The sequence below is a fragment of the Leopardus geoffroyi genome, chromosome B1 (assembly GCF_018350155.1).
Source record: "Leopardus geoffroyi isolate Oge1 chromosome B1, O.geoffroyi_Oge1_pat1.0, whole genome shotgun sequence".
In the NCBI taxonomy this organism is placed as follows: Eukaryota; Metazoa; Chordata; class Mammalia; order Carnivora; family Felidae; genus Leopardus; species Leopardus geoffroyi.
The window spans coordinates 63324985-63341191 of NC_059327.1; positions in this window are offsets into that span (position 1 = coordinate 63324985).

Sequence of the window (16207 nt, forward strand, 5' to 3'; positions counted from 1 at the left end):
TGCTTTGTCAAAGATTAGTTGGCCATACGTTTGTGGGTCCATTTCTGGGTTCTCTGTTTGGTTTCATTGATCTATGTGTCTGTTCTTGTGCCAGTACCATACTGTCTTGATGATTACAGCTTTGTAGTATAGCTTGAAGTCTGGGATTGTGATGCCTCCTGCTTTGGTTTCTTTTTCAAGATCGCTTTGGATATTCAGTGTCTTTTCCAGTTCCATGCAAATTTTAGGATTATTTGTTCTAGCTCTGTGAGGAATGCTGGTGTTATTTTGATAGAGATTGCATTGAATATGCAGATTGCTTTGGGTTATATCGACATTTTAACAATATTTGTTCTTCCTATCCAGGAGCATGGAATCTTTTTCCATTTTTTTGTATCTTCTACAATTTCTTTCATAAGCTTTCTATAGTTTTCAGTGTACAGATTTTTCACCTCTTTGGTTAGATTTATTCCTGGGTATTTTATGGGTTTTGGTGCAACTGTAAATGGGATCAATTCCTTGATTTCTCTTTCTTTCTCTTCATTGTTGGTGTATAGGAATGCAACCGATTTCTGTGCATTGATTTTATATCCTGGGACTTTGCTGAATTCATGGATCAGTTCCGGCAGTTTTTTGTTGGAATCTTTTGGGTTTTCCATATAGAGTATCATGTCATCTGTGAAGAGTGAAAGTTTGACCTCCTCCTGGCCACTTTGGATGCCTTTTATTTCTTTGTGTTGTCTGATTACAGAGGTTAAGACTTCTAATACTGTGTTGAAGAACAGTGGCCAGAGTGGACATCCCTGTCTTGTTCTTGACCTTAGGGGGAAAGATCTCAGTTTTCCCCCATTGAGGATGATATTAGCATTGGGTCATTCATATATGGCTTTTATGATCTGACGTATGCTCCTTCTATCCCTACTTTCTTGAGGGTTTTTATCAAGAAAGGATGCTATATTTTGTCAAATGCTTTCTCTGCATCTATTGAGAGGATCATATGGTTCTTGTCCTTTCTTTCATTGGTGTGATGAATCACATTGATTGTTTTGCAGATATTGAACCAGGCCTGCATCCCAGGTATAAATCCCACTTGGTTGTGGTGAATGATTTTTTTCATGTATTGTTGAAGCCGGTTGGTTAATATCTTGTTGAGGATTTTTGCATCCATGTTCATCTGGGAAATTGGTCTGTACTTCTCCTTTTTAGTGGGGTTCTGTCTGGTTTTGGAATCAAGACAATGCTGGCTCCATAGAATGAGTTGGAAGTTTTCTTTCCATTTCTATTTTTGGAACAGTTTCAAGAGAATAGGTGTTCACTCTTCCTTAAATGTTAGTAGAATTCCCCTGGAAAGCCATCTGGCCCTGGACTCTTGTTTTTTGGCAGATTTTTCATTACTAATTTGATTGCTTTACTGGTTATGGGTCTACTCAAATTTCCTATTCCTTCCTGTTTCAGTTTTGGTAGTGTATATGTTTCTAGGAATTTGTCCATTTCTTCCAGATTGCCCATTTTATCGGTGTATAATTGTTCATAATATTCTCTTATTGTTTTTATTTCTGCTCTGCTGATTGTGATCTCTTTCATTCTTGATTTTATTTATTTGGGTCCTTTCCTTTTTCTTTTTGATCAAACTGGCTAGTGGTTTATCAATTTTGTTAATTCTTTCAAAGAACCAGCTTCTGGTTTCACTGATCTGTTCTACTGTTTTTTTGGTTTAAATAGCACTAATTTCTGCTCTAATCTTTATTATTTCCTGTCTTCTGCTGGTTTGGGGTTTTATTTGCTGTTCTTTTTCTAGGTCTTTGAGGCATAAGGTTAGGTTGTGTATCTGAGACCTTTCTTCCTTCTTTAGGAATGCCTGGATTGCTATATGCTTTCCTCTTATGACTGCCTTTCCTGCGTCCCAGAGCTTTTGGTAGGTGTTGTTATCATTTTCATTGGCTTCCATGAAATTTATAATTTCCTCTTCAACTTCTTGGTTAGCCCATTCATTCTTTAAAATTTTTTTTTTAAGCTCAGCAAGTGGTTTATTAAGCAACTGCTATGGCAAAGTCATTGTGCTTAGGCAATGAGAAACACAAATATCGTGTAACCAGAGCCTGTTTGTCCACAGGACCTTCTCATATTGTCTGTGTGCCTAGTGGACCCACCAGGATGCTGGGCAGCTCAAGGTAAGAATGGAAAACAAGAGCTGGCTGTTACATTTTGTTAAGGGTTATCCATTTAAATAATGATCCAAGTTTTGAAGCATCCTGTTTGGGCCTAAGTCAAACCATAACAGATTCTTTAATTTAAAAAAATAACTTAAAAATCATCCTTGTCTTCTGATAGGATATCAACATTCTCCAAGCTGCCCTTCCTTCGTTTCAGCAATACTGAGCCCAAAGGAACTGAGTGAGGACCGTTAACATAGGAACATCACTCTTTGGGAAGGCCAAGTTGAGGAGACCAATGTGTCTACAAGTCAACTAGCTTTTGTCTGTTCTGGGGAACTCTAGACTCCATGCTTTACTCCTGGAACCAGGCATTCACACACGAATTTACACAAATAGGTCGCTGCTGAGAAAATAACTCAAAGTACTTAAGTTATTAATGTTGTATCAGTAAAATCAATTCTGCATTAAGAAGCCAGAGTATTTTTCCACTTCACTTAAAACATCAAAAAAAGAAAGAAAAACAAAACCCCACACACATATATATACATGCAAAAACCGTACATATGAAGAAGTTTTAAAATTAATTCTTTTCTTTCAAAGAAACTCTTTGAACTTTAGTAACAACACATGGGTCCAAGTTAATAGCGAAGAACATAAGATAAAAATCTTATAAGGATTTCCCACAGTTCCTAGGTTTCTACACAGCAGCAAAAGTAAATTCAATTTTGGGTTTACCTTTTATTCAAAGGATAAATACAAAATTAGGAAGCATAAAAATTTTTTTCAATGTTTTTATTTATTTTTGAGACAGAGAGAGACAGAGCATGAGCAGGGGAGGGGCAGAGAGGTGGGAGAAGAGGAGGAAGGAAGGACACACTTGAAGAGTCCCAGTTCTCCCAGCCCCTGTCTGCTTGAGTGAAGGAGGAACCCAGATGCAGCCACTATCTGACTGCAGCTTCAAGAGACCCTGAGGGACACCTGCCCAGCTGATTCGAGTCAACTACCAAATCTGAGAGCAAAATAATGATTGCTATTGTTTTGAGACCCTGTTTCTAGACAGTGTATTAAAAAGCAAAGGATAGTGGGAACACTTAGATATAAAATTATTAACAGATTTCCATGCATTTCCATACATTTTATCTAATTTTTTCTTTCCAGGAGAACTTTGTTTTTTACTTTTTTATTTTCTTTAAAAATTTTATAAAAATATTTATTCATTTTTTTTTAGAGAGAGAGAGAGAGAGAGAGAGAGAACAAGCAGGGGAAGGGCAGAGAGAGAGGGAGACACAGAATCCGAAGCAGGCTCCAGGCTCTGAGTTGTCAGCACAGAGCCTGATGCGGGGCTCGAACTCTCGGACTGCAAGATCATGACCTGAGCTGAAGTCAGATGCTTAACTGACTGAGCCACCCAGGCACCCCATCCATTCTTTCTTTAGTAGGATGTTCTTCAGTCTCCAAGTATTTGTTACCTTTCCAAATTTTTTCTTGTGGTTGACTTCAAGTTTTATAGCGTTGTTGTCTGAAAATATGCACAGTATGATCTTGAGCTTTTCGTACTTGTTGAGGGCTGATTTGTGTCCCAGTATGTGGTCTATTCTGGAGAACGTTCCATGTGCACTGGAGAGGAATATATATTCTGCTTCTTTAGGATGAAATGTTCTGAATATATCTCATAAGTCCATCTGATCCAGTGTGTCATTCAAAGCCATTGTTTCCTTGTTGATTTTTTGATTAGATCATCTGTCCATTGCTGTGAGTGGCGTGTTGAAGTCCCTTATGGAATTGTTCTCAATGAGTTTCTTTGTGTTTGCGATTACTTTATTTATGTATTTGGGTGCTTCATATTTGGTGCATAAATGTTTACAATTGTTAGGTCTTCTTGGTCTGTAGACCCCTTGATTATGATAAAATGCCCTTCTGCATCTCTTGATACAGTCTTTATTTTAAAGTCTAGATTGTCTGGGGGCGCCTGGGTGGCTCAGTCGGTTAAGCGTCTGACTTCGGCTCAGGTCATGATCTCACAGCTCATGAGTTCGAGCCCTGCGTCGGGCTCTGTGCTGACAGCTCAGAGCCTGGAGCCTGTTTCAGATTCTGTGTCTCCCTCTCTCTCTGACCCTCCCCCATTCATGCTCTGTCTCTCTCTGTCTCAAAAATAAATAAACGTTAAAAAAAATTTTTTTAAAGAAATTGTTTTAAAATAAATAAATAAAAATAAAGTCTAGATTGTCTGATATAAGTATGGTACTCTCATTTTCTTTTGTTGACCATTAGCACGATAGATGGTTCTCCATCCCCTTACTTCCAATCTGAAGGTGTCTTTAGGTCTAAAGTGGGTCTCCTGTAAACAGCATATAGATGGATCTTGTTTTCTTATCCATTCTGTTACGCTATGTCTTTTGAGTGGAGCATTGAGTCCATTGACATTTAGAGTGAGTACTGAAAGATATGTATGTATTGCCATTATGTTGCTTGTAGAATTGGAGTTTCTGGTGGTGTTCTCTGGTCCTTTCTAGTCTTCACTGCTTTTGGTCTTTATTTATTTGTGTTTTTTTTCATCTTTTTTCCCCTCAGAGAGTCCCCCTTAAAATTTCTTGCAGGGCTGGTTTAGTGGTCACAAACTCCTTTAGTTTTTTTTGTCTGGGAAACTTTGTATCTCTCCTTCTATTTTGAATGACAGCCTTGCTGGATAAAGAATTCTTGGCTGCATATTTTTCTGATTCAGCACATTGAATATATCCTGCCACTCCTTTCTGGCCTGCCAAGTTTCTGTGGATAGGTCTGCTGCAAACCTGATCTGTCTTCCCTTGTAGGTTAAGGACTTTTTTTCCCTTGCTGCTTTCATGATTCTCTCCTTGACTGAGTATTTTGTGAATTTGACTATGATATGCCTTGTTGATGGCCGGTTTCTATTGACTGTAATGGGGGTCCTCTGTGTTTCCTGGATTTTTATGTCTGTGTCTTACCCGAGGCTAGGAAACTTTTCTGCTATGATTTGCTCACATAACCCTTTACCCCTATTTCTCTCTCTCTTCGGGGACCCCTGTGATTCTGATGTTGTTCCTTTTTAATGAGTCACTAATTTCTCTAATTCTTAAATTGTGATCTTTTGCCTTAATCTCCCTCTTTTTTTTCTGCTTCATTATTCTCTATAAGTTTGTTCTCTATGTTGCTGGTTCTTTGTTCTGCCTTATCCATCTTTGCCACCGTGGCCTCCATTTGAGATTGCAGCTCAGTTATAACTGTTTTTATTTCATTCTGACTAGCTTTTACTTCTTTTATCTCTAGGAAGGGATTCTAATCTATTTTTGAGTCCAGCTAGTAGTCTTGTTATCATGATTCTAAATTCTGGTTCAGATATCTTGCTTGTATCTGTGTTGCTAAGTTCCTGGCTATCATTTCTTCGTGCTCTTTCCTTTGGGGTGAATTCATTTGTTTCGTCATTTTGAAGAAAGAAAAGGAATTAATGAGGTAGAAAAAACTAAAATTAAAATTAAAAAAATATTAAAATTAAAACGTTAAACACACACACACACACACACTTGAATAAATGATGCTAGATCCTAGGTGTGTTTTGGTCTTGGTGTTGAAAGGGGCTTGACAGGTTAGAGAAAAAAGGGGAAGGAAAAAAACAGGAAGTCGTTTGAAAATTTGAAAAAAATGAATACACTGAATTAGACTAAAATTAAATGATGAGACTAAAATAGAATTTGAAAAATTTTACACAAAAGTAAAAAATATAGTAGAAAAAATTAAAATATTTTTAATAAAAATTGAAAATAAAAATGAATTGTTTTCTTTCTGTATTCAAGAAAAAGAAGAGAAACAAAAAAGAGAAAAAAGAAAAAAGAAAAAAAGAAAACTGAATAGATGGACTGGTGAACAGACTGAAATACTACTGAAATTACTTCGTTTTCCCCTAGAAGTCAAACTATGACACGCTTTATAGTCCCTAAACTAAGCAGGTGGAGAGACTTGTATTTCTGAAGAGTGAAGTTGGCCTAGTTGGGTGAGGTTTAGTGTAATGGCTCTGTTCTCCACTAGATGGCGCTGCTTAGCTTACTGGGGTGGATTGTTGTGGCACTTGTAGGTGCATATGTGCATGTGCTGGAGTGTTGAAAATGGGTCACTCAGCTACCCAGTCTCTAGTATCAGAACTTTGTTCTCCTTGATCAGCAACCGTGCACCTGTCCTTTGTCTTCGGTTTCCGTCCTCACCCTGCTTTTACACAGTCCATGACCAAGTGCCAGGCAACACCTCCCTCCTGAGTTTTGTCTCAGATGTGGCTGTTTTTCCTGACCTCTTACTTCTGAGGGACTGTGGCTTTGACCTGTTCTGCCCCTCTGCAGGAGGGTCTCACCAAGCAATGGCTGGATGCTCGCTGCACCCGGGAACGTTTGCAGGACCATGCTGCTGCCGATGCCCAGAGACTGTGGCCAGGTGCCAGCCCACCCCAGAAAAAGTTTGCAAGATAGTGTAGCAGCAGCGTTTCAGTGATTATGGAAAATCACAACACACATCTGGCACCAGGCTTCACCCTTAATGACGTTCCAGCACCAGTGAATGTGATTGTTCTCCTGGGTCCACTGGGGCCTTGCCTTTGGGGAACCCACACAGTCCCTACCAGATGTCCTTCTCTCAGGGGAACTGCCCCTCCCCATATGGCCTGAAGAACCCCAAACTCCACTCTGCTCCTGGGGATTCACCCTTCCCATCAGAGCACCTCCAGGTATCAAGCTGCAGAGTTTCAGACTCTGTGCTCCCCATGTTTATAGTCTTCATGGAATTTAAACAATCTCCTTTCTCCCTTTTTAATTCAGTCCCTGTGACTGTTTCCACTTTTCCACCCTCTCTCCAGCTGCTTTTGGGTGGGATGGTTTCCCATATCCCACTCCCCCCATCTGTGTCCTCTCTCTGCACACAAAAGCAGCTCCTTGCCCTCCGCAGCTTCTCCTCCCCCAGTTCACCTCTCCGCACCACGTACCTGCTGACTTCTGTGGTTCAGGTTGTGCAGATGGTTGTGTGAATCCTCAGATCAGTTTTCTAGGTGTGCAGGATGGTTTAGTGTTGGTCTGGCTGTATTTCATGGATATGAGACACACAAAAAACTTCCATGCTGTTCTTCCATCTTGGCTCCTCCCTTCAGGCCAGACCACTTCTTTAATTGTACATCTTGCAGTACAGAATAAAAGACATTTCTAGCCACCCCTGCAGCAAGGTGTGACCATGAGTCCATGTTATGGCCAACAAGATGGTGTGGGTGTACTGCTTGGGACTTAAGAAAAGATATCTGAAACGGTGCAAATTCAGTTGGGAGGTGTCCTTTATGTTCATTCTTCTGTCCATTTCCTCCATCTTATAACTGTTCAGGGAATGTGATGCTGGGGCTTCAGAACTTCCAGGAGCCATCTTGGATCTCAAGTCATCAGCTTGGATAGTGGACAGCAAGAGAGGAACCTGTCCCCTACTGATGCCACAGATCTGCCATAATAGCCATGAACTCTTCACCACTAGATTTCTCTTACATGGGAGAGAAACTTGAGTCTTCTAAAACAGACTAATATTTAGGTTTGTGAGAGGCACTTGTACCTAATCTTAATTACCATGGAATAGAATCTAGGCTTTACCCTGAGAAAAACTCTTCTACCTTCCTTCTTCTTCTCCTGGTGAATTGTTACTCAGCCTTCATGTCTGAGCTCAGGTGTCATCTCCACTGAGAAGCTTCTCCTGCTTTCCTCAGTCTGGGTCATGTGCTTCCAAGGTACCTTATACACATCAGTCAACACAGTGCATCAGCACTTTATTATCACTCCTTAGATGATGAAATCTTTTAAGGATGAAAATAGTGTATACACATATGTACATATATGTTTATTTTATAATGCTTAAGTATTTTTTATTAATCTTTGCTTTTTTTTCAGTTTTACTGAGATATAATTGAAATATCTGAATCTCTTTCTTTTAAATAAACTTAACACCCAATATGGGGCTCAAGTTCATGACTCTGAGATCAAGAGTTGCATATTCTACCAACTGAGCCAACCAGGTGTCCCTAGAATGCTTAAATACTAATAGGACTGAAAGATTTATTGAATTAAAGTTTTATCATTTACTATTTGCATGAATTCTGACACTAATTTCCCTCTTAAATAAAATAGAGAAGTTGATACAACAATACAATAACAACAATAAACTTACATGAAGCACATTGCCTTGCATTTGGTGAGTGTATAATAACTATTAATTCCTATCATCTTCTTTTAAAGGAGCAAAATAGTTATACATATATATGTATAACACTTCAACAAAACAAATTAAAATATAAACTCAAAAACCTCCATTTCCTAACAAAAGATTTCGGATACTATCACAAAAAACGAAGAAAACACAAGAAATACTGTGGTAAAAGTCAACCTCTGGTGGCATTTTTGGATTAGAAGATCATGGTCAACGATTGTCACATATGAGAACCTCTTAAACATATAAAATAAAGGGCAGCAGAATTCTTTCACTTAAAATCAGTGCTGAGAATATAGAACCTCTTAGAACCACATATTACATCATCCATCTGTGAGGTGCATTTGCATTGACGAAACATCCTCACAAGAGGGCACCATTGCAACTCCTATCACCTCCGCGACAGCAGACACTATTTTTGCAGTGTTAGTTGATGTTTCTAACCTTTTAGGAACTGGCACAAACTCTCAGCCTCTGAGGGGCAGGCTTTTCAGAAAATGTATCAAATTATTAGATATAAAATCAGCATTAAAGGGTACCAAAGGGAAGCCAAGAAGTTGTCTAAGACGGTTCAGTATGAAAACACTTTTCTTTCATATATATATATATATATATATATACACACACATATATATATATATATTTTTTTTTTCCGAACACCAATGCAAAATTTCTGTTTTTACCAACCGTTCAACTATCAATATGGTAGTGTTCAATCAGAAGAAAGCTGATGAAAAGTTGGTTTGAACCTTAGGCAGATTCAACATACATTATTTTCTGTTGTTATCTCCAGAAAACAGAACTACAACTAAAATTTGTAAAATGTCATATATAGTTTTAGAAAACAATTTTACTGGATGGCTTAGTCGGTTAAGCTGCTGAGTTCAGCTCATGTCGCAATCTCATGGTTTGTGAGTTTGAGCCCTGCATCGGGATATTTGCTGTCAGCACAGAACCCACATCAGATCCTCTGTCCCACCCTCTCTCTGCCCCTCCCCTGCTCGAGTTCTCTCTCTCTCTCAAAAATAAATATAAAATAATTAGAAAGCATTTTTACTTATTAATTCCTATAGTTCTAAGAAGTAGGTTTTCCAGCTATTATTTCAGGTCATTTTATAGAAAGCTTTAGATAGGTTAATTAATGTGTCCAAAGACTGACAGCAAGTTTGTGGCAGAATTAGGACCTGGGTCCAATGGAGCAGAGCAAGTTTCTGCCTTTTGTTTTGTTTTGTTTTTTAAATACATAAATTCTTCATCCTCACATAAGATGTGCATCATTGTTTCCCTAAGGAGGTTTTAGAATTCTGTAAACAGGTCTGTGCCACATCTCTTGAAAATTCACAAGGCCTGTGATTGCTCACATAAGTGTGACCTATTGTTAGCTCACTAGTCGGGCTTTCCCACTTACTCCATCAAGTGACAGTCTAATCTGCATATATATCAGTAGTATCATCAGAAAAGAACATCAATATATATATATATAATTTTACTGTAAATACATTACTTACCACTGATATAACAGGAATGTGAAAACAGTTTGCTATGGCATCCAAGAAAAAGATGAAGGAAGAATGGCACTTGACCCCCAGATCATGCAGTCTTATGAGAGAGAACTGTCTGCTGCTGGGTTCTGGGTAATGACTCTTTAAGCTAAGTATCATGATAGTAACTCAAAAGTTCTTTTGAAATTACGTCAGAGGTCACAACTTCAAATGCCTTTAGGTGCTAGATGGATAGCACGTTGATATGGGACAGGGGTTAAAAAAAATGTTTTTCCATGAAATAATCCTCTTAGTAGTTTTCATTTTCCAGCTCTCAGTGGAGATGGTACTGTGTGAGAGATTTCACTTTTCTCTTCCCTCTACTCTAAAAAGGACAGACACACAAACATCAAGACAGTGCTACCTGAACTCTAAGAAGGGGAGACAGCATGGAATGAGGGTTCTATGGTCACCTGCACAGAACAAGTCCATCTAAGAGGGAAGCTACTCCGTACGCCCTTACTCTTTCCTCACTCGAGGCAATGAATGTGGGTTTAATTTTACTACAGTTTCAATTTTTTTGAAGAAAAAAGCTGAAAATATGGATTTTTAGGTGCAGTGTCGTCATGTTTAAAAGTTATTAGCTGACACAAAAATTAGCCAGGGGTGCTGACTAAACAAGTTTGTGGGCAGGTTTTGGCATGTGATTTGCAACCACCTAATTGTGTCTTAACTTTTAAGTGATATCTCTCTCCTAAATTCCTGACCTGGGTAATCAGTGAACTTCTAGCCTTCTCTACTGAGACGTGTACAGTTCTCATATGTTCACCATATGTATTCAGCCATACCACGGTTTTCCCTGTAGACCCCACTCTTCTGCCGTTACCGCATCTAGCCAACAACAAACCTACCCACTTGTTTGCTTCGGTTCATAACTGAAGTTGCTCTTGACTTCTCTACCTTGCCACCCACACCTGATCAATATGCACATTTTATTAATTCTTTCTCCTGAAGCTCTGTCAAATTATTCCTCATTTCTCCATCTTCACCGCCCCCACCATGCCCACTGCCACCATCTGTGGTGCAGTCTGTCACCTACATATGCGCAATGACTTCCTCACAGTTTTCCAGCATGCCATTTTGCCGTTGCTTATTCTTCCGCCAGTATGATCTTTGAAACTCAAATCCGATCATGTAGCCTTCTAGCTTAAACATTTAGACTTCTGACTGATGTTAGGATGGAGTTGAAAGTTTAACCTGGTTTTACGGCCTCCATGATCTGGCCCCCGTTCAATCATTCACTTGACAAATATTTGTTGAGCACCTGGCAGGCACATTTTAAGCTTCAACACCCAGCAATGAAATAGACCAACATCTCTGCCTTCGTGTTGCTTTCTGAGCGTGACTCTGGAAGCACGGTTTATTGTACAAATACATTTATCAATTGATTTTCTATCCTTTATCTCACTTACACTTAAGACCTATTATGGCCCAGGTAGTATTCTAGGTACTCAGGAAGCGAAGGCTAATAAGACACAGCCTCTGTGGTCATTGCCCTAGTGCTATCATTTACACCTGGGACAGGAAAAAAAATATCTCCATGACCAACATTCCCATCACCAACAGTGGGCTGGTCTTCTAATATTTTCTTTTTCTATTTTGTTAGAAATGTTGGAAAATGTAGCTTTCATTAGTATGAGTCATTTCAAAAGTGTGAGTCTTTTTTTTTTTTTAAGGCAGTAAAAATTGATTTTATTTTTTTAATTTTTTAGTTTATTTTTTTAATTTTTTTTCTAAAGAACAATTTTTTTTTTATTTAAGAGGATAAGATCTGTGACACCAACAAGAATTGGTCTGCATCATATTATTTTGAATTGCCATTTTCAGCCTTAATGAGGTATAATTAACAAAAACTCTATAATCAAGGTATACAACTTGATATTTTGATATATATACATTGCAAAATGATCACCACAAACAAGCTAATTAACATATCAACTAGAAAATTTCAAGTATCCAATACATATTTTTTTTCAATATATGAAATTTATTGTCAAATTGGTTTCCATACAACACCCAGTGCTCATCCTAAAAGGTGCCTTCCTCAATACCCATCACCCACCCTCCTCTCCCTCCCACCCCCATCAACCCTCAGTTTGTTCTCAGTTTTTAACAGTCTCTTATGCTTTGGCTCTCTCCCACTCTAACCTCTTTTTGTTTTTTTTTTCTTCCCCCATGGGTTTCTGTTAAGTTTCTCAGGATCCACAAAAGACATATGGTATCTGTCTTTCTCTGTAGGGCTTATTTCACTTAGCATCACACTCTCCAGTTCCATCCACATTGCTACAAAGGGCCATATTTCATTCTTTCTCATTGCCATGTAGTACTCCATTGTGTATATAAACCACAATTTCCTTATCCATTCATCAGTTGATGGACATTTAGGCTCTTTCCATAATTTGGCTATTGTTGAGAGTGCTGCTATAAACATTGGGGTACAAGTGCCCCTATGCATCAGTACTCCTGTATCCCTTGGGTAAATTCCTAGCAGTGCTACTGCTGGGTCATTGGGTAGGTCTATTTTTAATTTTTTGAGGAACCTCCACACTGTTTTCCAGAGTGGCTGCACCAATTTGCATTCCCACCAACAGTGCAAGAGGGTTCCCGTTTCTCCACATCCTCTCCAGCATCTATAGTCTCCTGATTTGTTCATTTTGGCCACTCTGACTGGCGTGAGGTGATATCTGAGTGTGGTTTTGATTTGTATTTCCCTGATAAGGAGCGACGTTGAGCATCTTTTCATGTGCCTGTTGGCCATCCGGATGTCTTCTTTAGAGAAGTGTCTATTCATGTTTTCTGCCCATTTCTTCACTGGATTATTTGTTTTTCGGGTGTGGAATTTGGTGAACTCTTTATAGATTTTGGATACTAGCCCTTTGTCCGATATGTCATTTGCAAATATCTTTTCCCATTCCGTTGGTTGCCTTTTAGTTTTGTTGGTTGTTTCCTTTGCTGTGCAGAAGTTTTTTTATCTTCATTAGGTCCTAGTAGTTCATTTTTGCTTTTAATTCCCTTGCCTTTGGGGATGTGTCGAGTAAGAGATTGCTACGGCTGAGGTCAGAGAGGTCTTTTCCTGCTTTCTCCTCTAGGGTTTTGATGGTTTCCTGTCTCACATTCAGGTCCTTTATCCATTTTGAGTTCATTTTTGTGAATGGTGTGAGAAAGTGGTCTAGTTCAACCTTCTGTATGTTGCTGTCCAGTTCTCCCAGCACCATTTGTTAGACTGTCTTTTTTCCATTGGATATTCTTTCCTGCTTTGTCAAAGATTAGTTGGCCATACATTTGTGGGTCTAGTTCTGGGGTTTCTATTCTATTCCATTGGTCTATGTGTCTGTTTTTGTGCCAATACCATGCTCTCTTGATGATTACAGCTTTGTAGTAGAGGCTAAAGTCTGGGATTGTGATGCCTCCTGCTTTGGTCTTCTTCTTCAAAATTACTTTGACCATTCGGGGCCTTTTGTGTCCATATGAATTTTAGGATTGCTTGTTCTAGCTTTGAGAAGAATGCTGGTGCAATTTTGATTGGGATTGCGTTGAATGTGTAGATAGCTTTGGGTAGTCTTGACATTTTGACAATATTCTTCCAATCCATGAGCATGGAATGTTTTTCCATTTCTTTATATCTTCTTCAATTTCTTTCATAAGCTTTCTATAGTTTTCAGCATACAGATCTTGTACATCTTTGGTTAGATTTATTCCTAGGTATTTTATGCTTCTTGGTGCAATTGTGAATGGGATCAGTTTCTTTATTTGTCTTTCTGTTGCTTCATTATTAGTGTATAAGAATGTAACTGATTTCTGTACATTGATTTTGTATCCTGCAACTTTGCTGAATTCATGTATCAGTTCTAGCAGACTTTTGGTGGAGTCTATCGGATTTTCCATGTATAATATCATCTCATCTGCAAAAAGTGAAAGCTTAACTTCATCTTTGCCAATTTTGATGCCTTTGATTTCCTTTTGTTGTCTGATTGCTGATGCTAGAACTTCCAACACTATGTTAAACAACAGCGGTGAGAGTGGACATCCCTGTCATGTTCCTGATCTCAGGGAGAAAGCTCTCAGTTTTTCCCCATTGAGGATGATGTTAGCTGTGGGATTCTCATAAATGGCTTTTATGATGTGAGTGAGTCTTTTGAGGTTTATTTAGGTTATGGAAATATAATCCCCTACTGCCAATATGGAGATATTGTTCAGATTCGTAAAATGGCCTTTACTCCCCAAAGGGTGTTGTTTGACTAAAGGGATGAATAAAAGATTGAATCCATGAGTGCCACCTGAGCATCATGGCCAAAGAGCCATTGCTGCTCCAACTAGTGGAGAACACACATCAGACTTCTTTCAGCTCCACACTCTGCCCTGTGAGCCATTCACCCTTTCTTTCTTTTGGAATGTGAGATTCTTAAGCAAATTTTTCTGTATGCCTAGTATTGGAAAGACAGTGCTAAGCGAATCAGGATGATCATGAGCATTGGACATAAGGAGGGAGGCAGATGAGGAAGAGATACTAAGACTGCTAAGTGTGTGTAGAGAGAGGGGGAAAGGCAGTTAGATCCAACCGAGGAGACTAGAACATGTGTATTTGACCTGGTGCCTACCAAATGTATAAAATTTCAACAGGCGGACAAAAAGAGAATTCTAGCTGGATGGACTATTCAGAGCAGATCTGAGCCGTGTGAAGGTATGTCCCGTACTCAGGAGACAGCACCGTCTGTGAGATGCCTGCAAGGGCTGGGAGGGTGTGGAAGTGGAAAGGCAGTGTGGGATCCAGGCCAGGCTGGGGTCAGATCATGTTACAGAGCCTGGAGAAGAAGGTCATAACGAGAAGTGAGAACAGGAGACACATTTGGGGATTCCTGGGTAGACAGCTTCAAGCAAATCAAAGTAGCCATTGTACGTCTACAAGACCATAGCTGCCAGCAGCCCTCCTGGCCTGCAGTCCTTAGGCGTGCAGTTTTTCTTTTTGAGTTACAGCATACTGCCAAATATCAATCCGGATAGAATAAACAGAAATATCCTTCTTGACAGAAGCCATTGACATGAATCATAGGGTAGTTCCCACCCATGATCTGTGTGGAGCATCCTGGTGGTCTGGCTGGTTGGAGGACTCCGCGGAGAAAGAAGGAGAACGAAGGAGTTAATTTGCTCCGTGAGGGTTCTAGGGGCACGGGCTTTGGCGGGTTTTAATAACAGAATTTACAGCTTTAATAAAACTGATAAAGTCTTTCTCACTTTTATACGTTGAAATATGATTTGATATTCACTGGAGATAAAGCTGATATAGTGAGAGTTTCCCCAGGGCTCCTGCTGGAAACTGAAATGGCATCATCTGTAATGAACCCAAGGATTCATCTTTGGATTAGGATCTGGGTGAGTTGGAGGAGATGAGGAGTAGGTCGAGGGTTCAAGCATGAAGAGAACAAATATGAAATAGAGTTTAAGTCAGATGGCCATAAGCATTTCTTAGTTGCTCTTATGCATCTGAAAATCTGGAACAAAGTAAGAGAATGGCTTAGAGGGGCCTTAGCTGGCCCACCTCCATCACTCACAGGCTGCAGGGACTCCCACGATACCTGACCCTGATTCTAATAGGGCTACATGTTCGTTTACTGAAAACAGGATATAAAACAATGTGCTATTTCATCTTCCGTATTTATCTCTCCCAGATCCAGCGAGAAGCAAATTTGCACATAATGACAGATCGCAGGCATCTAGCCCCAAATAGAGTGCCTGGTTGTGATCCATCATCATGACGTTTCAGCTTTAGCAAACATGGCTGCTCACAGAGGGACACAATCCGTGAGTGAAATTGGAGGGAAAGGTTTTTAGGAGCCATACATCAATAGAAGAAGGGATGAGGGAATGTACTGATGGGATTCATCCTCCAGCAGTGGGCAGCTGCATGATTTCACCTCAAGCTCAATCAAAAGTCCTTTACATTGTATTTTTTTTTCTTTTCAATGAATATCCAAAGATCGTATATCTTTGTCACTTGGGAATCATATGGAGACTTACATCAGCTGAAATCTAAGTTAGTGGTTGTTTCACCAAGATAGCCAAATCTTCCTTGAGGGATAAATCAGAGAAGGGGAGCATAGGGGATTTAATTTAATTAGTTGGCTATTAAATCAAACGGAGTGGTTTTTGTTTGTTTGTTTTTTGGTGTTGCTTTGAATTTTTGTCAGGGTTTGGATTATCACTGGATCAAATTTGGAGAGAGACCACACAAAAATTAGTTGTCATATACTTCAGTTATATTTTCAATCAAGGTAGAACCATTACAAAATCTTGCTATTG